The sequence below is a fragment of the Syzygium oleosum genome, unplaced genomic scaffold (genome assembly GCF_021117445.2).
Source record: "Syzygium oleosum isolate NSW1041296 unplaced genomic scaffold, Sole_v2.1 Sole_v2.22, whole genome shotgun sequence".
Taxonomy (NCBI): domain Eukaryota; kingdom Viridiplantae; phylum Streptophyta; class Magnoliopsida; order Myrtales; family Myrtaceae; genus Syzygium; species Syzygium oleosum.
The window spans coordinates 5,130,581-5,155,958 of NW_026607506.1; the positions used below are offsets into that span (position 1 = coordinate 5,130,581).

At 41.1% G+C, this 25,378-nt stretch overlaps 1 long non-coding RNA gene and 1 pseudogene across 1 annotated transcript; both read right to left on the reverse strand.

The window, feature by feature from the left end:
- Positions 1-1,815: 1,815 nt before the first annotated feature.
- On the reverse strand, positions 1,816-4,912 carry LOC115669852 (receptor-like cytoplasmic kinase 1; annotated as a pseudogene).
- A 19,529-nt stretch (positions 4,913-24,441) lies between these two features.
- On the reverse strand, positions 24,442-25,070 carry LOC115669781 (uncharacterized). Its single transcript, XR_004004437.2, has 2 exons — positions 24,776-25,070; positions 24,442-24,690 (listed from the first exon to the last, which is right to left on the reverse strand). It is a non-coding gene; the product is annotated as an uncharacterized LOC115669781 (long non-coding RNA).
- Between the last annotated feature and the right edge of the window lie 308 nt (positions 25,071-25,378).

The window sequence follows — 25,378 nt, forward strand, 5'->3', positions numbered from 1 at the left end:
TTTTTATTTTTTTCCTTTTTTTCTTTTTTTTTCACTTTTTTTTTTGGGTTTCTCCTTCCTCTGGCCGGTCGCCGGACCGGCGACTGGCCAGAGGCCAGAACCCGGCGAGCTCGACCTCGCCGGCCATTGGGGAGGGCGGGCGAGGCTCGACCTCGCCAAATCCGGCGAGGCCGGCGACCATGGCGAGGCTCGCCCTAGGCTCGAGCCCTCGCCGGAGGCCGCGGTGAGGGCGAGCCTCGCCATGGTCGGGCGAGCCTCGCCATGGTCGGGCGAGCCTCGCCATGGTCGGGCGAGGCCCGACCTCGCCGGCGGTTGGGCGAGGCTCGACCTCGCCAAATCCGACGAGGTCGGGCCTCGCCCGACCATGGCGAGGCTCGGCCTCGCCGGGCTAGGCTACCCTCCCCAGTGGCCGGCGAGGTTGAGCCTCGCCGGCGGCTGGGCGAGGCTCGACCTCGCCAGATCCGGCGAGGTCGGGCCTCGCCCGACCATGGCGAGGCTCGGCCTCCCCGGGCTAGGCCGCCCTCCCCAGTGGCCGGCGAGGTCGAGCTCGCCGGACCGGCCAGAGGAAGGAGAAACCCAAAAAAAAAAAGTGAAAAATAAATAAATAATAATTCAAAAAAATTAAAATATTATTCAATTTGTCCACGTCGGCGCCGGTGACTGGTCGCCGGCCGGCAGGCGTCCATGTCGGCAAATTCGGGTCAAAATTGACCGAAAGGACTAAATTGGCACAAAAACAAAAGATTTATGACTGAATTGGCACCAATTTAAAAGGTTTAGGCCTGAATTGGCACCAAAAAAAGGTTTAGGACTAAATTGGCACCAATGCAAAAGGTTTAGGACTGAATTGGCACTAAAAAAAGTTTAGGACTAAATTGGCACTAATGCAAAAGGTTTAGGACTTTTATGGCACTTTTCCCGATTTATTTTCATGCAAAATTTTACATCAAAGTCCAGTTTACATGTGACAGATCTTCTAGAACAATTGGTAGCCGCATCCCAGGAAATCTCTTGAAATATTCATCCGAAAAACAATAACTACCTCTAATGCTTTCTCAAAATTGTCCAAATTCCTAGTGAGAAAAGTTTCATAAACCGATTGCTCCAAAGTCTAACAATATTGAATATGGAGTACAGAAGAATCAATGTCAAAGGTAGTCAGGATCGGAAAATGAAAAAGAAATTTGCCCTGGGGTTGATCTCTCTATTTGGAGAAATTATTATATCGTTTACACGCACATGCACGCACAAATCTTTAGATCAAGTGGATTTCTTCGCGGATGACTCACCCAATTGCTCTCAAGGGTTTAACTCATTCGTCAACTCGAGTCCTATTTGATATATTTGGGCCTTTTCCACTTCATCCTCTTTCGAAGCCAGGCTGCGAAGAACTCATAAATTCACCAGCCTGCTTGCTGTATTATCAATGTACCCTTCAAGAAATCATGAGCACAAGACTTGCTATGGAGCTGTTCATGCAGCTCATTTTCATGCCAAGAAAAACGAAAGTTGCTGGTGCCTCAAATTTCCTTTGCTCACTTAAGCAGTCTTATGGTGGAAGTAAAGCAGAAAATTTACAAAGATTCTCGCGTGTTTCCTTCTCATTCCAGTGGCTTTTTAAAGCTTCACAACTTCGCCTGCAGTCGAATTTAATGAAACTTACAAAAGAAAAAGTAGGACTGAATCCCAATTTCCTAGAGAAGAAGAGGATCAACAGTCTTTTTGCTGGAGAATTTTGAGGAAAGTTGAGTTTGGTGTGTCCTGGATTTGCAATGCTTGTTCTTGCAGAGCCTGCCCATAGCAAGATTAAGCAGATACGGAATGTAAAGACTTCTCACTCATAATCGAATCAAAATGCCCCCACATTCATCACAGAGAAGTGGATGCCTTAGTAACCAAGGCTGTCATATCTTCAAATTCAAGGCCTTCCATCAGGACACTCCTGGGATCTATAAATCGATTCATCATTTTACATAGAGAAATTGCTGGGAAAATACTAAAGTTTAGAAGATAGCATAAGCCAGACTCGGGGATCAAAAGTAGTTCGCATGCTTTAGATTTCAGCCGCTGGGGCAGAGGGCGTATTCAAAAGAGCCTGCACAGCTTTGACCACTTTACTCATGTCGGGACGTAAATCGGGTTCACGTTGCACACATTGGGCAGCTACAGCAGCCGTCTGTTACTACACAAATAGAGCAAGAAAGCTCGTCACAAACTGTGAGAAAGCACAGTTAATCCGTGTGTAGAGCTCTCATTACAAACTTTATCCTTTTGGGAGTGCAATGACCGCGCATCCGTTTCAATTGTATCATTTCTAACCAAGATCAGATCATTAAACGAAAAGGTTGTCTTATAGATCAAAGCCATGCTCATTACCTCTGCAACTGCCTTTGGAGGATATTCTCCATTTAGGCTCAGATCGACACACTGGTTCACCTCCTTTTCACCGAGTTTGGGCAATGCCTAATTGAATCCAAGGTTCATGCATTGGAATCAGAACAGCGAGATGGGAAAATATTCTTCAAAGGCGTCGAAACCCAGACTTGAATCTGCTGATGCGAAAAGCATTGAAGGTGAAGGCATTACCCTTGCAAGAAGGCTCTGCTGTCAACTTGGCAATGTATGATTGACAGGTTTACGTCCAGTCACGAGTTCTAGGAGAACAATGCCGAAGCTGTATACAACACTTTTCAAGTCCAGCCATCCTGTCATCAGGTACCTGCCGCATAGAAAGAGTAACAGCATTTAGGCTGCTGTTGGAGGTGCACTTTCAGTAAGGCCTGGAAAAGTTTCGCTTGGCCACAATATGTGTCTTGGCTTAGTGTCTAAAGCATAAATAAATAGACGGCTAAGAGTTCGATTTTCTTTTCTTATTGGAAATCAGATTTGCAGATAAAAGGACCGAAGCAAAGTAAGATGTGAGTTCGATCAGAAAAAAGAGAATGACATGAGGAAGGGCTTACTCCGGAGCTTGATAACCGAAGCTCCCTAGTACATGAGTGGAATGAACACCCGCGATCAGGAGAGGGGCTTCATTCGAAAAATCAATATCCGCAATTTTGGCAACATATCCATCGAAAAGAAGAATTCTTCTGGACTTGATATCACTATGAATTATACAAGGCTGCGCAATCTTGTGCAAATATTCAAGCCCTCTCGCCACCCCAATGGCAATTTTAACTCTCTGCGTCCAGGACAGGACCGAACCTAGAAATCTCTGCGCACCTGTCCCATTTCCCTGCCCTAGAAATCTTACGGCAGACTTAAGTCAGAAAAAGAAAGCAACATAACAATAAACGAATACCTGACAATGATGTTTTTCACTGTGAAGAACATCGTGAAGCGATCCATGAGGAGCGTACTCATATGCAAGAACACGGAGAGCACCGTCAACACAGTAACCAAGAAGCTCGTTAAACTTCTCATGCTTCACTCTTGAAACCATGGCAACCTGCAAAGAAGATCGTGACCTAAGAACAAATTATACTGGAAATCTGCGAAACTGAACATAAGTCATGTCGCAATACTATGTATCAGCATAAACCTGAGCTAAAAACTCATGGTCTGGTAGCTCAGTGGAATCTGACTTCTTCAGTGCCGCTGTTCTTCCATTTCCAAGAACACCATGATACACTACTCCATGTGATCCCTCCCCAGTGAATGATTCGGAACCAAAGTTATGCGTTATCGCCTCCAGTTCATCCACCCTAAGAGCCGGGGCATCGATTGTATAGTCAGTTGCAGTTCCCCCATCTGTCAGTGGAGCCTCTTCAAAATTTTATCCTCGACAGTCGCCTTCACAGTAAAATCACGTTAGTATAGTAGGAAAGGTTTCACTGCCTCATGTTCGTATTTGATCTCAAAAAAAATTTGAGCAGGCATAATACCGAGATCCGGATGTGATTTTCTGTATTCAATCTCTCTGTACTCCTGACAGAGGGCACAACACGGGCAACAGATATGAGTTATCGCCTTGCCGCAGAAACCTTTTTCCAGATTGTATTTCCTCGTTATTCTCCGTCTGTATTGGATGGCCAAAATCCATTGAGAGCACAAGCAAGGCATCATCAGAAGGTAACTAAAACAGCACAAAACGCATGCTGCATCCACCAATATCATCAAGTCAGCTACGAACTACGATCCAAAACAAACTAATAATTATAACATATCTGCGTCAACGTTCACAAATAAAACTCATTTAGAAGATAACTTTTCTTCATATGTTCATATTACTCTGTAATAATCTTTGCTGTGATGATGTGCTCGAAAAATTGAAGGGGACATAAGGAAATGGCAGGATACTGAATTGTTATGAAATTGAAGATGATTTGAAAGTATGGAACTCAGAACTTATTCCTGAATGTAACACAATTTGCAGGGACAAAGATAACGAAGCCTTAGTCATTTGACCTCGATCGTTTGACCTCGATCGAGCACTTCCGCGATCCTCCCAAAGGTTACACATGGAAGAATTGCTGTAAAAAAGGCTGCGAAAATTCATCACCAACAAGATTAGATCAGTCTTTTCACAGGGCCCCGTATATTCACTATCAATCAATCCGGTGGGAAAAGCAGAAAGTAATGGTTTGGTACCACCTAAAAAGCACCTGTCCGGTTCAACAATCACAAATTATATGTGGTGGATGAAATCGCCGTGATTACAGAACAAGAAGATAAACAAATCCGATTAGAATCATGTGAAATTACCATCTTTCGTGTGTCTGTGGCAGTCACAAATTCCAGTTCTCCAGGGAATTTCGGATTCCAGAAGATGTTCACAGCAGCAACAGAACTTGATCATCTCTTCGTCTACCAAGTCATTCTCATCAACACCACTCTCAAGGAATATTAGTTAGTATCTCAGTCTTCTCAAGTCAATGCAAGGAGTTTCAAGCTCTAGGAATATTTGTGACTATCTCAGTCTTCTCAAGTCAATGCAAGGAGTGTCAAGCTCATAGTTTCGCCCAGCAAAGTCATCCAGGAAAGACAAGGCAGGGTCTTTGATTAATCTGATTTAAAAAGAAAAAGACACAAGCAATTTTTGTCGCCACACCTAATTCTGAATAGCCCATCAAATGAGTGGATCCGACCATATTGAAATTGGGCCGACCCAAATTGACCTATTTTTATGCAATTCAATTTTAGCGACCCATACCCGATTCAACCTGAACCCAATAAATACCCGACTCGACCCATATTATTAAAGCACATCATATTTAACCCAACTTATGAAAACCAAAACAACTCATTTTACCAACTTTAAGCTCATGTGAATGGGCGGCTCTATGAATTGAGTCGGTTCAATGAGGGAGCTCGAGGGTCGGGATATGGATAAGAATGTAAAACTGGCACCGCGAGAAAGGCGAAGAGTGGCAACTTTTATTAAAATGCATGATTATTTCATTATCAAAATTACTTGAAAAATGCTATTTCTATTATTTTCATCAAATTTTAAATAATATTTTAAGTACACCTGTTAAAAAGATTGATCAGAAAATGCTAAAGGAAAAAAATACTGACGTGTATATATGTAAGTTTTTTTTTTCCTATAGTTACAAAAAGTCCCTATTTATATACATTAGGAACCCAGTTAGAGATAAAACCTATTTAATAGGTAGTTGGTAGCAAACAGATAGTTGATAGCAGGATGACAACTAACACTAATTAATAGCTATGACAGCTGACTCTACAGCTAGCAAGTAACACATTCCAACACTCCCCCTCAAGCTAGCTTGAAGATATCTTCCATGGATAGCTTGCTCACTAAACGAACAAATTGCCTTCAATACAGTCCCTTGGTCAGAATGTCAACAGCCTGTTCATTTCTTGAAATATACGGCATACAAATCAGCTTGCTATCGAGTTTTTCTTTGATGAAGTGTTTATCAACTTCCACATGCTTTGTCCGTTCAATTAACACGGGATTATGAGCAATTACGATTGCTGCTTTATTATCGCAATACACTTTCATTGGTGTGGAACTCGAGATCCATAGTTCATCCAAGATACCTTTAATCCACATAACTTCGTGGACACCATGTGCTACTGACCGAAACTCAGCTTCAGCACTGCTTCTTGCCACCACACTCTGCTTTTTACTCTTCCAAGTGACTAAATTTCCACCAACAAACGTACAGTAGCTTGAAGTAGATCTCCTATCCATAATGCTTCCAGCCCAATTTGCATCGGTGAACACCTCAATTTCCAGATGTCCATGTTTCTCAAACATTAGTCCCTTACCAAGACTTCCCTTAAGGTAGCGTAGAATTCTGTATACTGCTTCAAAATGCCTTGGCCTTGGTGAGTGCATGAACTGGCTCACCATACTTATAGCAAACGCTATGTCAGGTCGAGTGTAAGATAAATAAATAAGTCGACCAACAAGCCTTTGATATCTTTCTTGGTCTATCACTTCTTCAGCCTTGGCTAGTTCAAGTTTCAGATTTGGTTCCACGGGTGTCTCCGCCACTTTACATCCTAATAAGCTTGTCTCTTTGAGTAGATCAAGCACATATTTGCGTTGGTTTACCAATATACCCTTCTTGGATCTTGCAAATTCTATTCCAAGGAAATATTTCAAGACACCCAAATCATTATCCTCAAACTCCTCAGTCAGCTTCGCTCGCAAGCTTTCCAACTCAACTTTATCATCACTGGTCAGTATTATATCATCAACATAGACAATTAGAATGGCACGCTTACCTTCCTTTGAGTGTTTATAGAATAGAGTGTGATCCCCTTGACTTTGGTGATAGCCGAACCTTTTAACCACCTTCCCGAACCATTCAAACCACGCTCTTGGAGATTGTTGAAGTCCGTACAATGACTTTTTCAATCTGTAGACTTTGCCTTCATTTTTTGCAAAACCTGGTGGCAAACTCATAAACACTTCCTCCTCCAAGTCACCATTCAAGAACGCATTCTTCACATCTAACTGGTGTAAGGGCCAATAAAAAATAGCAGCCAAAGATAGTAAAATCCGAACATAATTTATCTTAGCAACTGAGGCAAAAGTCTCCTGATAGTCAACTCCATGAGTCTGAGTGAACCCCTTCACCACTAGCCTTACTTTATACCGCTCAACACTACCATCAGGTTTACATTTTATAGTAAATATACAGCCAACAATCTTTTTTCCTTCTGGTGCATCAACCAATTCCCAGGTGCCATTCTTCAAAAGTGCCCGCGTTTCATTCTCAACTGCCATCTTCCACTTTGGATCCTTCAAAGCTTCCTGGATAATTCTAGGAATAGATATGTGAGACAGGTTTGACACAAATGCTCTATGATTATTAGACAACTTTCGATATGATACATGTTTTGATATAGGATGCTGAGTACATGATCTAACCCTTTTTCTAAGAGCTATAGGCATATTAAGATTAGAATTATTAGTATCAGAATTTGAGACTGGAATGGAGGGAAAAAAAGTACTACTAGGATCACCTGATGACGAAGGCAAGAGATCATTTCCCGGGGCGGCAGACAGATGAGGCTCCAAGATATAGTTCTGATCTGCAACCTTTTGAAGAGTTTTTCTTCTAATATAAACCTGAAGATCGGGCATGTTGATCGCATTGTGATCTTGAACTTTTTCTCCCCCTGTCTTTGACACATCAAGATTCAGCAAAGGTGTTTCCGAAGACTCAAACAAAGGAGTGGGAAGGATAGGAGAGATTAAGTGTAACAAAATCTCTTCACTAACTTCAGCATTCTCCTCCTGAAGAGATTTGTTGGAAAAAAAAATGGTTGTGACTCTATGAAGGTGACATCTATAGTGATATGAGTTTTGCTAGTATGTGGATTGTAACACTTGTAACCTCTTTGGTTAGGTGCGTACCCTATCAACACATACTTTTTAGCCCGAGGATCTAATTTGGATCGACACTGACTTGGGAGGTGGACAAATGTAGTGCAACCAAACACCCTTAGAGGAATATTAGAAAAAATACAGGCTGTGGGGTACACTTGTTTGAAACAATCTAAGGGAGTAGTGTAGTTTAATACCCGAGTAAGTAGCCTATTAATTAGATAAGATGCTGTTAACACAGCTTCCCCCCATAAGTATTTAGGTACGTGCATTGAAAAAATTAGGGCATGGGATACTTCAAGGAGATGGCGATTTTTGCGTTTGGCAATGCCATTCTGTTGGGGTGTAATTCGGCAAGTTGACTGATGAAGGATGCCTTTTTTCTCTTAAAAAACTCCCCAAAAACTAGTTATAATATTCAGTACCATTATCGGTACGAAGGATATTAATAATAGTGTGCAACTGGGTCACAACTATTAGATAAAATTTTTTTGAATAGGGACTCGACTTCAGACGTGGCACTCATCAAGTTTATCCTACATAAACGGGTATGATCATCTATAAAGGTGACAAACCATTATTTTCCAGTTTTTGTTGGCACGGGTGAAGGACCCCAAACATCACTATGAATTAAATAAAATGGTGATGATGCACGAGACTGTTTTGGACTATAATGAGTACAATGACTTTTAGAAAAAAGACAATTGTCACAGTGTAATTGTAACATCCTCAAATTCAGTCTCCTGGAAATGACTATAAATCAGGTTTGCCAAGAGATTAGGGATCAGTCTTGGACGTGACATGTGCCCTACTCGTACCTGTAAGCAAGGGGATAAGACTCATTTCTAAGCCTTCCAATCTTCTTATATCTTTGATTTTGCTAGAATTGAATTGTAGATACAATTTAGTGGTTTTCCCATTCGGACTCAATTCTTATTCCGGAAAACCCAGCTTCGGGTCCTCTATATCTCTTCGTTTTGTTATTTTTGTGGAGAACTTTGTGGACCGAATTTCCATAAATTTCCTTCTTCAAAGTTGATCCAAATATCTTGAAGTTTAATATATTTTAATTTCAGAATTTTTGTACTTGATATGAGTTGTTCGAAAGCCTAGTTTTCGGACAGTATAAAACTGCCTAGAATGGGTATTTCAGTTATGTTCACACTTTCTCGATTTTCTACAAAATTTTTTGGGTCGAGTTTGAACAAACTTCCTTCACAAAAGTTGTTGAAAAATTATTTCTATATAACATATATAAATTTGGGAATTTTTTGAGATGATTTGGATTATGGAAAAAGCTTACTTTGAGAAGCAAGGATTCTGTTCCAACGAACTGTTTTTAGTCTGTTTTTGAGCTACTAAAAGTTGTGTTTAAAGAAAGATCCAGATTTTGTGTTCTTCATGGGAAATATTTATTAAGGTCTTGTTTATGACATATTCAAAGTTTAGAATTTTCGGAGTCCATTTACTATGTTGTTAAGTCTGATTTCTAGAACAATACAAAAACTGCCCGATTTTGCCAGATTGCAAAGATTCATAATTTTTTATATGAGAATGTTGAAATTTTGATTTGATGTATTCTTGAGACAAAATCTATACATTCTGAGCTTTCTAATAAAGGTAATGATTTCCTTGGCTTAAGTGTCCTTAAACTACTTAGGGCATAATTACCTATTTTTGTGGCTTGAGGAACAAGTTGTTTTGAAGACCAAGTTGCCATAATTCCTCTTGAAAGCTAGCCATTTAATGCAAGCTTTTGTGTCCTTAAAAATTGGGGCTATCATTATCCTAAAGTGAGTAAGAGATAAGAAGGATGATTCTAGAGAGTCAAAACTTGGACAGCAAGTTGGAGAGTCAAAACTTGGGGAACAAGAACTTGGTGAACAAGTTAGAAGGTTTGCATATAAATAGAGGCACCCCTCCTCTTTTCCTCACCACACACCACCTCTTCTTCCTCTCTCATCTCTCACTCTCACGTCTCTCTCTCTCTCCCTCACCCTCATGCCGATCACCTCTCTCTCTCTCCCTCTCTCGCCCATTCGCCGCCGCCGATCGCCGTTTCCCCGTTCAACCCCCGAAGACATTTTCTTGTGCTTGCAAGTGAGTGAATTCCCTAACGCTTGGATATGGCGGAGTATTACGTGGTTGGAACGCAACTTGGGAAGAAGTTGTTGCTTGAAACGGTTTTGTTCTCGTGGGCGTTGGTTCTTGCTAGCAATATTCATCTGACCATTATTATTGTTGAGATGACTTTGTTTTCAATGGTGGTGTACTTGTTCTTAAGTGAAATTCTTCGTGTATACACCTATACAAGTTTGTGCTTGCTATTGTATGGTTTGCTCATGATTCACTTTGTTGAGAGTTGAGCACATCCCGTGCATTGAAGAAAAGGTTCCTTTCGGCATTGAACGTGAAACGTAGGCACGTCGGATCGAGCCTCTCTTAGGCTTGGACAATATTGAGGAATATTGTTCCAATGTCAAGTTTGGTCTAGGTCGGTGCTAAAGTGTAGCGATTAGAGTCTCGGGCCTTGATTCGTGCCCGGTACTCAACCACGGTAAGTCATTTCGTATATATTTTTTTGCACGCCCTCGGGCTTCATTCTTGAATCGACTAAAAATGAAAGATAAGAACCAAAGTCTTGTTTGTTACCGCATGATCATACGAGAGACTAAACCGTCACGGATGGATTTCAGTTATAAAGGAACCTCATGTGAATTATTTTACGTTGTTCTTGAGCATGGTTGCATGACGCTTGGATGCGATAGTTTGTATGATATGTGGATGTTCTTAACCATACTTGTTGATTTATGAGCTTGTGAGCTTTTCATGTGTACATAGCAACTAGAGCCTTATATGCGTGGATTAAGATAGAGGATAATAAACCGGCTTGTGCAATCCATGATGTGTGATCACTAAATGAAAGAAGAAGACCGTCGTCACATATCATTGGCGGCGATGCCTCGGTTGAGCCGGGATACCCTAGTTGAGCCAAGATGCCTAGGTTGAGCCCGGATGCCTCGGTAAGCTAGCCCCGGGATGCCTCGATTGAGCCGGGATGCCTTGGTTGAGCCGGGATGCCTAATACGAAGCTGGATGCCTTGGTTAAGCCGAGATACCCTAGTTAAGCTAGGATGACGATAAATGAATCTTATATGTGTGCCGGTATGTGTATTTATTGATAAGCCGAAGGTTTCCGGATGCCGAAGGATTCCGGAGGACCCATCACCCATGTATTAAGAATACAATGCCCGATGGATTTCGACTGTAAAATAAGTAAATTCTCGTGTGAATATTTTCGAGTATTTTTGCATGCCGATTGATTGCAAGGCTTCACGTGTAAATTTTCTTATATATCCTATGTGACTAGATAAAGGTAAGCTTTCATGTGAACATAGCAAGGACAAGGTCAAAGTCTTTGCTATTGATTTGCTATCGATGTAAGGCGGGAAAAATATTTGTATGCGTTAGTATGACGGCGAGGCATCATCCTGCATGGGTATTAGTGAATTTACTCATTAAATTTTCAACTCACTCCCGTTGTTTTCCACGTTTTAAGGATGAGCTCCGCACCCCTTGTTTGTTTCGGTGAACCCATCGAGATGGAGGTTGACATAGAGAAGTTAGGATTAACCCCGGCCTTCGCTTGTGATATAGTTTGTACTTGGAACGACCCGTAGAAAAGGGGTTGTAAAATATGTTTATGTATGGTATAATGGCAATAGTGTGTTTTGCCTGTTGTATTTTTCTTGATTTCCAGTTATTATTTTGTTTGGGAGTTTGTTTGTACACGTTTCTGCATGTACTTATTAATAAGATAAAAGAAACGAGACGGCAACGAGCCCGGAACGTCGCGTTAAAAATCTCGAGGTAAGGATGTCACAAGTGAAGAAACATCCACACCTTTGAACAAATGAGGAAACAAATGTTTCAAGTATCCAAAACTAGGATGGCCTAATATGGTGCCAAACCATTATTTTTTCTTGAACAGAGGAAGAATTGAAAGTTCCATACGCCTAAGCTTTTTTATCAAAGACAAACTTTTCAAAATAGTAGAGATCATCCCTCATCTTAGCACTACCAATTGTCTTTCCCGAGATCTGATCCTGAAACTCACAATGGGAAGCAAAAAAGATAACATGACAGTTAGACTATTTAGAAAGCTTACTAATAAACAATAGGTTACAAGCTAACTTAGGAACATGAAGTACATTATGAAGCGTAATAGAATCAAAACGTGGAACTGATCCTTTGCCTATAATAGACGAAAAACTCCCATTGGCAATTCGAATATTTTGGTTGCCGGGACAAGGAACATAGGATGAGAACAAATATGGAATATTAGTCATATGGTCAGATGCCCCTAAATCAATGATCCAAGGTACAGGTTGCGAACAACAGGAGAGAGCGTTTAGATTTCTACCTTGGTGGGCAATCGAAGCTGTCGAATTACCCGATACAAACCCAGCCTGAAGTAGCTGGAAAAGATGGTCTAGTTGTTCTTTGCTGAAAGGGAATGCGGTGACCTCATTAGCTGTAGGAGGCACACGCTGAGATGGCTTATCATTACGGCTGAACGAAGCTAGTCAGCCATGAATCCCCTAACAGGTCTCCCATGTATGACAGGGTTTGTTGCGGACATCACAACAAAAACAGGGTTTCCCATCTAATCTTCGCAAGTTAGCAGGGATTCTGCATACATTTGCTTCGAAGACTATTGTTGTAGGAACACGACTCTTCTTGTCTTCGGAGGTAGCCAATGCTGAACCTTCCAGTGATCCATCCTTTCCGCTGGTAGTTGCCTTGCCCAGCATTATTCCTCGTCTGCTTTCTTCTCTCCGAACCTCTAAGAAGACCTCTCCAATAGGTGGAAGAGGCTGCTTCCCAAGTATTATGCCGCGTACCTCATCAAATTCATCTCAAAGCCCTGCCAGGAAAGTGTAGATACGTTTTGCTTCTGCAATTTTCTTGTACTGATTACCATCTTCAATACATGTCCACTCATGGTCATTGAATAAATCTAGTTCTTGCCACAAACATTTCAAAGAGTGAAAGTATTTTGTGACAGTTTCCTCTCCTTGCCGCATATTTCCCAGTTTCAAGGTTAACTCGTAGATTTGAGATTGATTACCCAAATCTGAATACATATCACACACAGCATCCCAAAGTTCCTTGGCAATATGATAGCCCATATAGTTTGCACCAATATCTTCTTCTATGGAGTTGGTCAGCCACGTCATAATCGTCGAATTCTCCGCATCCCAAACAGCCTAAGTTGGGTCATTTGTCTCCGGTTCTACGATATCTCCAGTCATATAGTCAATCTTTCTCTTGCCACGTTTATACATTTGAACGGATTGAGACCACCGAAGAAAGTTACCTCCATTCAGCTTTATGGAAGTGCTCTGAATAGGATGAGGTTCGGTGGACTTTGTGAGAAGTGATGGGGGGCTAGACTGGGTGGTTGATGATTCGTCTAACATAGTGATCGAACGATCAAAGGGAAAGACCAGAAAAAAAAAAATCACCTGAGGTAAATAGATAAAGGACCTTCGAGCTCTGATACCATGCTAAAGCAAAAAAATACTAACGTGTGTGTCTATATATATATATATATATATATATATATATATATATATATATATATATATATGTTTTTTTTCTCTATAGTTACAATAAGTCCCTATTTATATACATTAGGAACCCAATTAGAGATAAAACCTATTTAATAGGTAGTTGGTAGCTAACAGATAGTTGATAGCAGGATGACAACTAACACTAATTAATAGCTATGACAGCTAACTCTACAGCTAGCAAGTAACACATTCCAACAAAAAAAGAAAATATTTCAAGTGAAAAAGTAAAGAAGATCATATAAGTGACCATCCAAACAAGGAAAAGAAAACTAATAAAATAATCCACTTGGACAAACATATCTCATCTGGGCCTAACTATCCTCTTGCACCTGAGAAAATATATAGTGGTTTGCGAGCACCACATCAATCATATTAATTGACATGGCATGTATCTATGCACTTTGAGCCAATTATAAATTGACACATATATTGACGTGGAATTAGATAAAAAAACAAAAATTTTGCCAACACCACTTAAGTTTCTCTCTTCATGCACTTCCATTTGGAATCATTTATGCCCAACCTCTGCACCTCCTCATGTTGTTGCCACCGGCAAAGTCGCCGGCATTGCACAACACTGCTACGCATCCAAGCCGAGCCACCCCTCTATCGTCCTTGTTCGTCCATGGTTGGTGCTAAAGAAAAAAAAATAGTCAATGAAGCATTGATTTTCATTGATATGTTGTATAGTATAAATAGAAACATCACCACCTATAATTATGGTGGAAGATAAAGATAAAATATTAAAGATAACCATTTGATCTACATGGAAATTCAATAAAAGACAAATCGAAAAAGATCTACAAAGGGAGAAAAACAGCAGAAGTGCAAAAAGTTGTGTATGACGCTCGCTTTAGTGCCAAAAGTTTTCGCCAACTCACTTACGTGCCAAATCGGGGGAAAAACGATCACTTAAGTGCCAACAGCGAGATATTCCAGCCAAAATTAATACGTGACTTTTTTAATTAAATCTTGTAAATGACTTGGCAATTTTTTAAAACAATATAGTCCACATGGACTTCGAAAACGATGTCGCATTGCCTACGTGGCTTGGACGTCCAATGCGACATCGTTTCATCTGGTTAACAAAACCATGTCGCACGAAGGAGGATCAAATTAAGGCTGGTCCGGTCATCGTTTAGGCAAAGGAAGTCGTCATTGTTCAGTAACGGTCACTTATAGTCGCTCGCTCCGTCGCCATCGCCGCTCGCTATGTCGCCGTCGTTGTTCACCGTCACTCTCATGCCGTCTCTTACCCTCAGTCATTCGGGTTTGTCATATTCTCTCCTTGGTTCAATTGGATGGAAAAATTAAGGCTTCGAGGACACAATTAGGGCTCCGAGGGAAAAATTAGGGCTCGGGGGGAGAGAAAAATTAGGAATATTGGTGCAACCGTGGGCACAATGGTAGTAAAGAAGAAATCACAAAATAGTGATTGTGGGGATGTCGGTGCTAGCTGTGTTGCTTCGTTTCTACTAAACGACAGTGACTGAAGTTATTTTATTTCGATAATCGCAATTTGTTTAATCATTTAGTTGCGGTTGTGGGGACCTCCATGTGAAGTTATTAGCTTTTGTGTGTTGTGGTCCCAAAAGCTAATTTTTTTTTCTTTCTGTGCAGCATAGGCATGGGGGACAATGTTGCAGCTCCAAAATAGCCACTAACAAGGAACCTAACACCAATTGCATCTTAACCAAGTGATCCTGGCACTAACAATGACCTTACGGAGAGCTTTCATCAAATGACACGGCCTATAAAGAAAATGACTGCTGCTAAGAAAAATATATATGAGACAGGAACGCCAGTTGAAGAACCTACACATTCAGCTAGAAAGAGTGCAAAGATCATGAATCAAGCCAAACGTCCATTTAAAGGAAAAGGAACTGGGGGTTGTGTATATTGACTGATGGGAGGATGCTAAATATGGTAGTTTTTATTTTTTGTTGGGAGGTTGTGCATATTGACTCATGGGATTGACATTATATAGCGTTGAGTTAGTTGAATGTTTTGTTTGGTGAGAATCCATTCCCTAGATGTTGATGTTTTGGTTGGTTATTTATATTGATCAAATGTAAAAACTAAGTTTAATGTTAATGGACCGATGTTTACTTTGTCTATGCTTTTGAAATTTTCATATTTTGCTATCAGTTGTGCTAGTTGTGCTGCTGGTGTGCTAGTTTTGTTGATGTAGGTGGTTGTGGTGGTGGTATTGTGTTGGTACAGTGGTGGTGGTATTAGTGCTTGGCTAGTGTAGGTGGTGGTAGTGGTGGTGGTAGTGCTTGCTAGTGTAGGCAGTGGTGGTGTAGTGGTTGTGGTGGTGCAGTGGTGGTGGTAGTGCTTAGCTGGTGTAGGTCATGGTGGTGGCGGTGCACTAATGGTGGTAGTGGTGGAGTGGTGGTGCTTACCTGGTGTAAGTTGTAGTAGTGGTGTAGTGGTTGTGGTGGTAGTGCTTGACTGGTGTAGGTCATGGTGGTGGTACAGTGGTGCAGTGGTGGTGCTTGGCTAGTGCAGGTCGCAGTGGTGGTGGTGCTTGGCCGGTGTAGGTCGTGATGGTGGTGTAGTGGTTGTGGTGGTGCAGTGATGGTGGTGGTGCTTGGCTGGTATAGGTGGTTGTGGTGGTGGTGCTTGGCTAGTGTAGGTTGTAACGCCCTTATCTTACCTTGGGATTATTAATTTGACATTACAAGATTGTCGCCGTCCCGTTTCTTTCATCTGATTATTAAGCACATGCGGAAACGTGTATAAACAAATTCCCAAGCATAATAACAGCTGGAAATCAGGGAAAGCATAACAGGCAAGACACATTATTGCCATTTTACTTAAACATATTTTACAAGCCCTTTTTCCATGGGCCGTTCCACGTACAAATCATATCACAAGCGAAGGCCGAGGTTAATCCTAGCTCCTCCGTGTCATCCTCCATCTTACGGACCTGAAAAGGAAAACAACGGGGGATGAGTCAGGGAGACTCAATGAGTAAATTCACTAATACTCGTGCAGGATTATGCCTCGCCGTTGTATTAACGCATACAAATATTTTCCTCGCCTTATGTCAATAGCAAATCAATATCAAAGACTTTGACCTTGCCCTTGCTATGTTCACATGGAAACTCACCTTTAATCGGTTACATAAATTCAGCTTATCAATAAACACACATACCGGCACACATATAGAATTTATTTATTACATACCGATACACATATAAGATTCATTTATCATCATCCTGGCTCAACCAAGGTATCTCGACTCAATCGAGGCATCCAGCTTCATGCTAGGCATCTTGGCTCAACCAAGGCATCCCGGGGCTAGCTCACCCGAGGCATCCGAGCTCAACCAAGGCATCCTAGCTCAACTAGGGCATCATGGCACTAGTTTACCGAGGCATCTAGGCTCAACCCAGGCATCCTGGCTCAGCTAGGGTATCTCGGCGCTAGTTTACTGAGGCATTGCCCCCAATGCTATGTGACGACGGTCTTCTTCTTTTATTTACACATCATGAGTCACACAAGTTGGTTTATTATCTTGATTTCATTAGTCCATGCAATCAAGCCCAAAGGCGTGCCGTGCTTGTGTAATCATGATCTCTAGAACATTCGCCTAACATGCGGGTCGCGGTCGAGGGCACGTGGTTCGGTCCGCCATGCCAAGCACCGACTTGAAGCCAAATTTGGCCTGGATCTACACACCTCAATGTAAACCCGCACCAAACCGAACTCGTTTCGTGACGCCACAACATGAGTACGAGACCATACAACATCTCGTTTCGTGACTCGTACGTGCCTTGACTTACAATTATGAAGCAAAACAATAAGCATTCATGCAAACATCGAGCATCACAGACACGGTCACTACTCGAGCCAAACTCGTAACACCATGTCCTATCCTCTTATAAATCAACAAGCATGGTAATAAGCGATGCGTGCAACATCGAGACAAACAACAACATGCAAGTCTCAACAAAGGCTCGGGTGAGAATTCAAGCCAACAACACATCATAACTTCCTATCCCGAGATTAGGGAATCCACTTACATGCCGCGTTCCAACCACGTAACACACCGCCCTATCTAAGTGTTAGGGAATTCACTCACCTATAATCACAAGAAAACATCTACGGCGGTCGACGGCGGCAAATGGCAAGAGAGAGAGAGAGAGAGAGAGAAGTGTTTGGCGTGAGGGTGAGAGATGAGAGAGAGGTGAGGAAGTGGTGTGACAAGGGGGAAAACTAAGCCTATTTATAGGCAAGCCAACTTGTTCCCCAAGCTTAATCATGAAGAAAAGACAAATGACACAATGAAATAGCCCCTAAAGTCAAGTGGCATCATGACTATGATCTAGAAAATCTTGATCATTAATGACATTAATGGAGGAGAGCCAAAATGAAATAATCTAGCAAATCTTAATAATTAATAGCTCTCTCTCTTTCCCTCCTTCTCTCTCTCGGCTCCTTCTCGGTTTCCCCCTTCTTGGCCGACTTGCTCATTTGTTTTTAGCTCATTATTGGTGACAATGAGTCACCATGCTCCAATAATGAGGGTGGACAATTCAGCTATTGAGCAATTATGGAGGGGGACACCTAAATATGACTCAATAATGGTGGCTTCAACAAGAAGAATTGGCCCTCGACTTGGCCAATTTCATTTTCATATCTCCCCCTTTCGTGTGACCTCCAATCAAAGCTTAGAATAGCTCACTTGAAAGCTCAAAATGAGCACATTAAATCACCATAAGACATCAAATTGAGATTCCAACGTTTTCAAATAGAAAATGATGAATCTTTGAAATCTGACAAAACCGGCAGTTTTTGCACTGTTCTAGAAATCGGGCTTAAAAACATAGTAAATGAACTCCGAAAATTCCAAAATTTGAATATGTCATAAACAAGACCTTAACAAACATTTTCCATGAGAACATAAAATATGAATCTTTCTTTAAACACATCTTTTAATAACTCAAAAACAAACTAAAATCGGTTTGTCGGAACAGAATCTTTGCTTCTCAAAGTAAGCTCGTTTTAGAATCCAAATCATCTTCAAACATTTATATGTTATAGAGAAAGAAGTTCTTAACAAATTTTGTGAAGGAAGTTTGTTCAAAATCGGCCTAGAAAAGTTTGTAGAAAATCGAGAAAGTATGAACATCACAGAAATACCCATTCTGGGCAGTTTTACACGATCCAAAATTAGGCTATCGAACTACTCATATCAAGTCCAAAAATTCTAAAATTAAAGTATGTAAAACTTCAAGATGTTTGGAGAAACTTTTAAGAAGGAAGTGTTTGGAAATTCGAATCACAAAAGTCTCCAAAAAAATAACAAAATGAAAGGGGTACAGAGTATCCGAATCTGGGTTTCTGGAACAAGAATAAAATTGGCTCCGATTGGAAAATCACCAAACTTAAACTATAACCATTTCCCATGGACTGAAATTGAGGATGTTACATAGGTCATGGTGGTGGTGGTGCTTGGCTGGTGCAAGGCTTGGTGAAGGTATTGAGGGTGCTTGGCTGATACAGGGCTTGATGTTGGTACTAGTGGTTATGCTGGTGCAAGGCTTGGCGGAGGTGTTGCTGGTGCTTGGCTGATGCAAGACTTAGTGTTGGTGCAAGACTTGCACCAACAGTTATATGTGCTAGCGCAAAGTGCAAGCTGCTGGTGCTAGTCCACCAGCTATGTGTCAGTACAGCACATATGCTGCACCATCTTATGCTTGCACCTGCTATGTATTGGTGCAAGCACAAGATGCACACTCTGCACCAACACATAGTTGGTGTACACCAGTTATGTGTTGGTTGCTGGTGCAGTACAAGTGAAACAAATATATCAACAACTAGCACTTAAGTAATCACTTTTTAACAATATTTGGCATTTAAATGATCACTTTTCACCACAACTGGCACTTAAGTTATCAGTTTCAGCAAAACTTGGCACTCAAACGATCGGTATTTACAACATATGACACTGAAATAATGACTTGTGAACTTGTTACCACTCTTCATTTGACAAGTGTTTGCAGCAACAATTGCAGCAAATCAGCATCCCATTACCAGCAAACCATTACAGCAATCCAAACATCTCAAGCAAAACTAAGCAAATCAAAATTGAGAATATACAACTAAGCAAGAGAACTTATAAGTGCTCACAACCAATAAATTTCAACTTTCCATTTCCACCATAGATTGCGACAAATTTTTGTTCCATACAAAAATAGCATAATACAACTATACTTACAAATTACTCAATACAAGTACATAATCCACTCATTTTCAACTATGGTAGACTAAGAAATTTCTTCTCATCACTTGCTTTACATTTGACCATAAAATATGCTACACGGTAGAACAACACAATCAATGCTCGATAACACTTCCTTTCAATTTTCATCCTTGAAACTTCCTTCTTCAAATGGTTGGCCAAAGATGCTAAAGCCTTCATTTCAGCTTGCATTGAGTCGACATCCTCCAATTCGTCCATTAATGTAGGTGGAGGTTGATTGCGTCTTTCAAGTAGCTCTAAGTTCACCTTTGTCGCTCGACCGGAGAATTTCGCATCAACCCATTTGAAATATTTGCACTTCGAACCTTCTTTATACCTGGTGCAACCATTAAATCTTCTTTCGAAATTCAACCGAGTCCAAGATGTTCTTTTTGGACTCGGTACCCTAAAAAACAGTAACATTCACCCTCTTGTTCGCTTCGTTGAAACAAATTTGAGTCATTGCTGCTCTCCATTTGCAAGATTGAGCTCATAACTTTCGAGGTGAATCTAAATAAGGTTTCAATAGCCTATTAGGGTTGCAAATTGGGGGATTCTCTTTCAATTTGGGGATTTAGGTTCTTATTTGGGGAAAAGTACTAAACGGCGTCGTTTTAGGGATTAGATGCTGATTGGACTCTCCGGCGAGCCACGTCGGCTTAAGAAACTAATAAAAAAAGGCCATGTTAGATTTCTAGCCAAAAAAATTGGAATTGGTACTGAAATGATCGTTTGTCAAAAATTTTGGCACTGAATTGATCCAAAAGAAACTTTTGGCACTAAAGTGAGTGTTGTACATAACTTTTGACATTTCTGCTATTCTTCTCCCGATCTGCAAATCATCAACTCGTGAATACTCTGCTTGATGTGTTATCTTCATGATAATTTATAGAAGATTTTACACTGTAACCATCCTGATTGTTTGCTTTTTGATTTATTAATTCAATACTTCCCTTCAAACTGTTTAATGAGAAGGACCAGAGATTGCGTTTGATTCGTAAACCGACAAACCTATCTCGAGTCAATGGTTTAGTGAAAATATCATGAGGAAGACAAAACATAGCAAGTTACAATAGAACCAAGAACAACATCTTCCTGAACAAAATGATAATCGATCTCAATGTGCTTTGTCTGAGCATGAAAAACTAGATTAGTTGTGAGATGTAATGCTAACATGTTGTTCGAGAAAAGTAACGAAGGTTGATGTTGGTAGATTCTAATGTCACACGGTATGTATAAAATCTAAGTAAGTTTAATAGCTGCGGAAGCAAGAGCTAGATGTCCGGCTTCAGCTTTGGAGCTGGCCACAGTAAGTTTGTTTCTTGGCACACCATAAATACAAGTTGAGCTGAGAAAACTACAATAAGTAATGGTAGAACATCGGATGAGTTTGCACCTAGCCTAGTCTACATCGATAAAGCCAAATAAATGGAGAGAACTACGAGACAAAATGCGAAGCCCAAGGTGTAAAGTACTGTGAACATATCGCAAAATAAGTTTTACCATTTGATAGTGAGCAATAGCTGGGGCATGCCTATGTTGGCAAACAATGTTGACCGTAAGCGAGAGATCAGGATGAGTGAGAGTAATGTACTAAAGGGCGCTTATAATGCTTCGAAAATGGGATGAATCAGTGTAGGGCTTATCACCATGTTTGAGTGGTGGTTGCTCCGTAGCTATTGGAGTAGCAATCGGCTTACATTGCGCCATTGATGCTCAACTCAAAAGATCCAAGGCATATTTTTGTTGTGAGAGAAAGAGTTCATCAATAGAGCGATTGACTTCAATGCCCAAGAAATAATAAGAGCGCCAAGGTCATTCATGAAAAACACTTGACCAAGTGTTTGCACAAGATGGTTCCATAATTTCGGGGAATCACCAGTGAGGACTTTATCATGCATGTAGAGCAATAAAATGATAATATGATCACGATGACAATAAACAAATAGTGATGGATTGGAAGTGTTACAAAAGAATCCATACTCGAAAAGAAAATTATTGAACTTGTCAAACCATGCCCTGAGAGCTTGTTTAGGGCCATATAGTGCACACCGGAGTAAGCAGACATGGTCAGGACAAAGTGAATCACGGAAACCCGGTGGCTGTTCCATATAGACAGGAACATCGAGATCGCCATGTAGGAAGCTGTTCTTGACATCTAATTGACGAATTTCCCAATTATGAGCAGTAGCAACAGATATGATAATGCGAATTGTGGCTTGTTTGACTACCGAACTACGAGTATCTATGAAGTCAACGCTGTCCTCTTGAGACAAGTTGGGCTTTCAATCGGTCAAGTGAACCATTTGCATGTAGTTTTTCGTTGTACACTCATTTACATCCGACCACATTCATCAAAGGATGATGGGGAACAAGTTCCCATGTTTTGTTGATTGCAAGAGTATCCAACTCCTCCTCAAGCATAGCGGCTGTCCAACAAACTCAAGCCAAGGGCATATAGTTTGATAGGCACGTCAGGGCGGGAGCGATCGACAAGGATGAGGAGCTCGGCCTCCTCGCCCTGCTCAATAATGGCATCGATGTTGCTGACGTCGATGACCGACTCGAGGGGCGTCCTTGCTGTGGTTCTTGTAGGACTGGCCCTTCTATTTGGACTATAGATCATCTGGTTGTCGTGCTTCACTAGAGCCCACCTAGCCTTGTCATATCATCCTTCCCCATCAATGAATTAGCCCTAGCTTCTAAAAAATCACTGCCAAACAGAATTGGTGAGAGAGAATGAGCCGAGCTTGAGTCATAGCACAAAGAGCTTCTCGTGGCGGTGGGTATGGATGGAGAAGGAAGGCAAGGACTGTGTCTGCCTCTGAACGTTAATAGTGATTTTCTTGTACCTCGACAAGGGGTGTTGAAACAAGTTCCCAACGGCATTTGGAGTCGGTTCGAATTTATCATCCGTAGTCAAACAAAATCATCACAAGCTCATTGTTTTACTTACCATTCAAATAGAAAAGACAATTGATCCGAAAACACCTAAAACGGATCAGATCCATTCGAGTTTCGGTTGTTCCCCTAAAACTTACAAAAGAACTCTAATGTATAAACAATTGGAGTAATGCATCGTCAATGTTAAAAGAGATTGATGTTAAAGGTGTTTAGGACAATGAAAGGGAAAATAAAAGTGCGAGCGTGGTTCGATTTGGTAGGCTCGGATATGACTTACGTAAGTGAATCAGGCGCACAACACGAAATCGATTCCCTGTATCACCAAATGCAAATAATTCCATAATTGAGTCACCCGTTTGGGCTTAAGCTCGCGTTTTACTTGATCTATGAGGTTAGTGAGGTATTTCACGAGCTCTCGAAACAAAAGGAATAGCTGGGCCTTTCACTTCAGCTCATTGATTCTTGGGCCCACTTGATGTATTATCGTTGAACGGTTTAGGAAATCACGAGCACTTGCATCCGGGCCGGACAAATCACTTGATGGGTGTCAATGGGTCGGGTCGGGTCGGGTTTTCATGATACCCGACCCGACCCGAAACAATGCATATGTTTGCTTGGCCCGACCCGAAACAAGACCCGAACATGATATAGCTGCGCGATCGGGTCGGGTTGTGTTCGGGTCGGGTTCGTGTTTTAGATTTTTGCTTGACCACCTACATCTTCTCTTAAGAAGGACACCCCAAAAACAGAACTTGGGTTGTCTTGTTCGCCTATTCAAACAAAGAAGTACATAAGCAGATGATGACAAACCATCTACCCATCCACTGAGCTAACTGAGCTAACAAACCATCCTTCAGAGACGCATCTACCCCTCCATTCTCAAACCTCCATAACTTCCTGTTCGCACTTCCACAAGTATAATCTAGATCAGGGGAAACCTGCCTCGATGAAACTGGTGACTCGAAGAGGGAATCACATCCACTGAAGGAATTGAGGGTCTGAGATTCAGGCGAGGCCGATGCAGATGACCGCCCACCAGAGCCCCAGCAACCTCTCCTCCGACCATGTTGTCTTCTGCCAAAATTTGACCCAGTGACTGAACTGGACTCTCTCTCTGATTTTAAACCTTCCTCTGCAGCAATTCTCCTAGCAGTTATCTGAAAGAGGCTTACACAAAGCATGAATTACGTGCCTTTTCTTGTTTTCTGGTGTGGTAGGGTCAATTCCATATCGTGCGATTGCTGGAACTACTTTTGAGCAGGCCCATGATCATGCACTCTCGCATCTACCCATGCCCAATAGAGAAAAAATGACAAACCAGTGATCTGGAAAATGTCTCTAATGTCCAGTCAAATAACTATTCAAACATTTCATTTGAATTCAATTGGATGTTTCAACATTGTCCTAAGATCTGAAATCAGCAAAGAATTAGTCAGACGACAGAAACTGCTACAGCAGTTAGGATTAGTCTGATCGGTACAATTTGTGAAGCATTCTGTATAGATCAGCTCAAGTAAATGAACAACTTCTTTAACACTAGCCGGATGCCAGCATTCTGTTGACAGTCGTAGTGAGTATTAGAACAACCAATGTGGACCCCGCAATATAAACATTCAGCCTTTTCTTGGTTCTTGTCTGTACATGGAAGCCTTTTAAAGTGATCCCACATAATGGATCTCTTCCTTCTATTTGTATGGCTAGAATTCGTCGACGAAGACATCTAGCAATCAGCAAAAATAATTAACATTCTAGAATCAACAAAAGCCATCATTGCCCAATAATTGCTATGTGCTATCAACAAAACTATGCAACGAAACCATCATCTACGCAACTGTTACTATGCAACGACAGATGACTAAACAAGGCCTCTGCATCATTGTACAAACATGCCAGGTTGAATTAAGAAAAGAACACAGTAATGGGACTACTCTGTGGTTCAAAAACATGTTTACGGAGTTAGGTAGAAACAGATTGAAAAACAGCCAAAGTGCACATTGTTATTATAAAGACACGACAGATGCAAAGGTTACACAGGCTAACCTGGCAATTTCTTGTCAATGAAGAAGACTACCAAATTGACAGTATACCTGCAGATTAAACATAATATGAGCTTCAGCCAAAAATGCATCAGTAGTGCCGAAGAGAGATACTAACAAAAAAACAGGATTTTACCATGCAACAATGACGTCAACTGTGTAATGTTTCCGCGATGCAACAATGAAGAATCTCTGTACCACAACAATCAACCAAGAAAACTGCTTTATAAACCTGCAACAGAAGCATATATAAATTTGACATGTAAACACAAGTTTGAAGCACATTCAAAACTTATTAATATGGCTTTAGAGGATACTTGACAATTACTTATCCGACTCATAAACAACTAATCCACTAAAATATTACCCATCACCGACCATCTTCCACCAAAAAATCCAGAGGCCATTTCCCTGTCCCAGTGTTATACTACCCATCATCCTTAATTCTCCCAGACATCAAAACCACCATTGAAGCAACTAAACCATAGAATAAATCCATCAATAGCACCTGCTGTGTCACTGAGTTTGTATGCACTCGACATAGTCCCTTTTTCTTGAGACAAAAACTTCCACAAAACCACCTTTTACATGGTAATGATTTTTAAATATACAAGCATTTGATCATACCAAAGTCCACATCTACTTCACAATGATTTGAGAATCCCATTCCATTCAAACTGAACAGTGAGCAACTGGGTTTCGGAGTCCAGCTGCAAGTGCAATGACGAGAGAAATTACT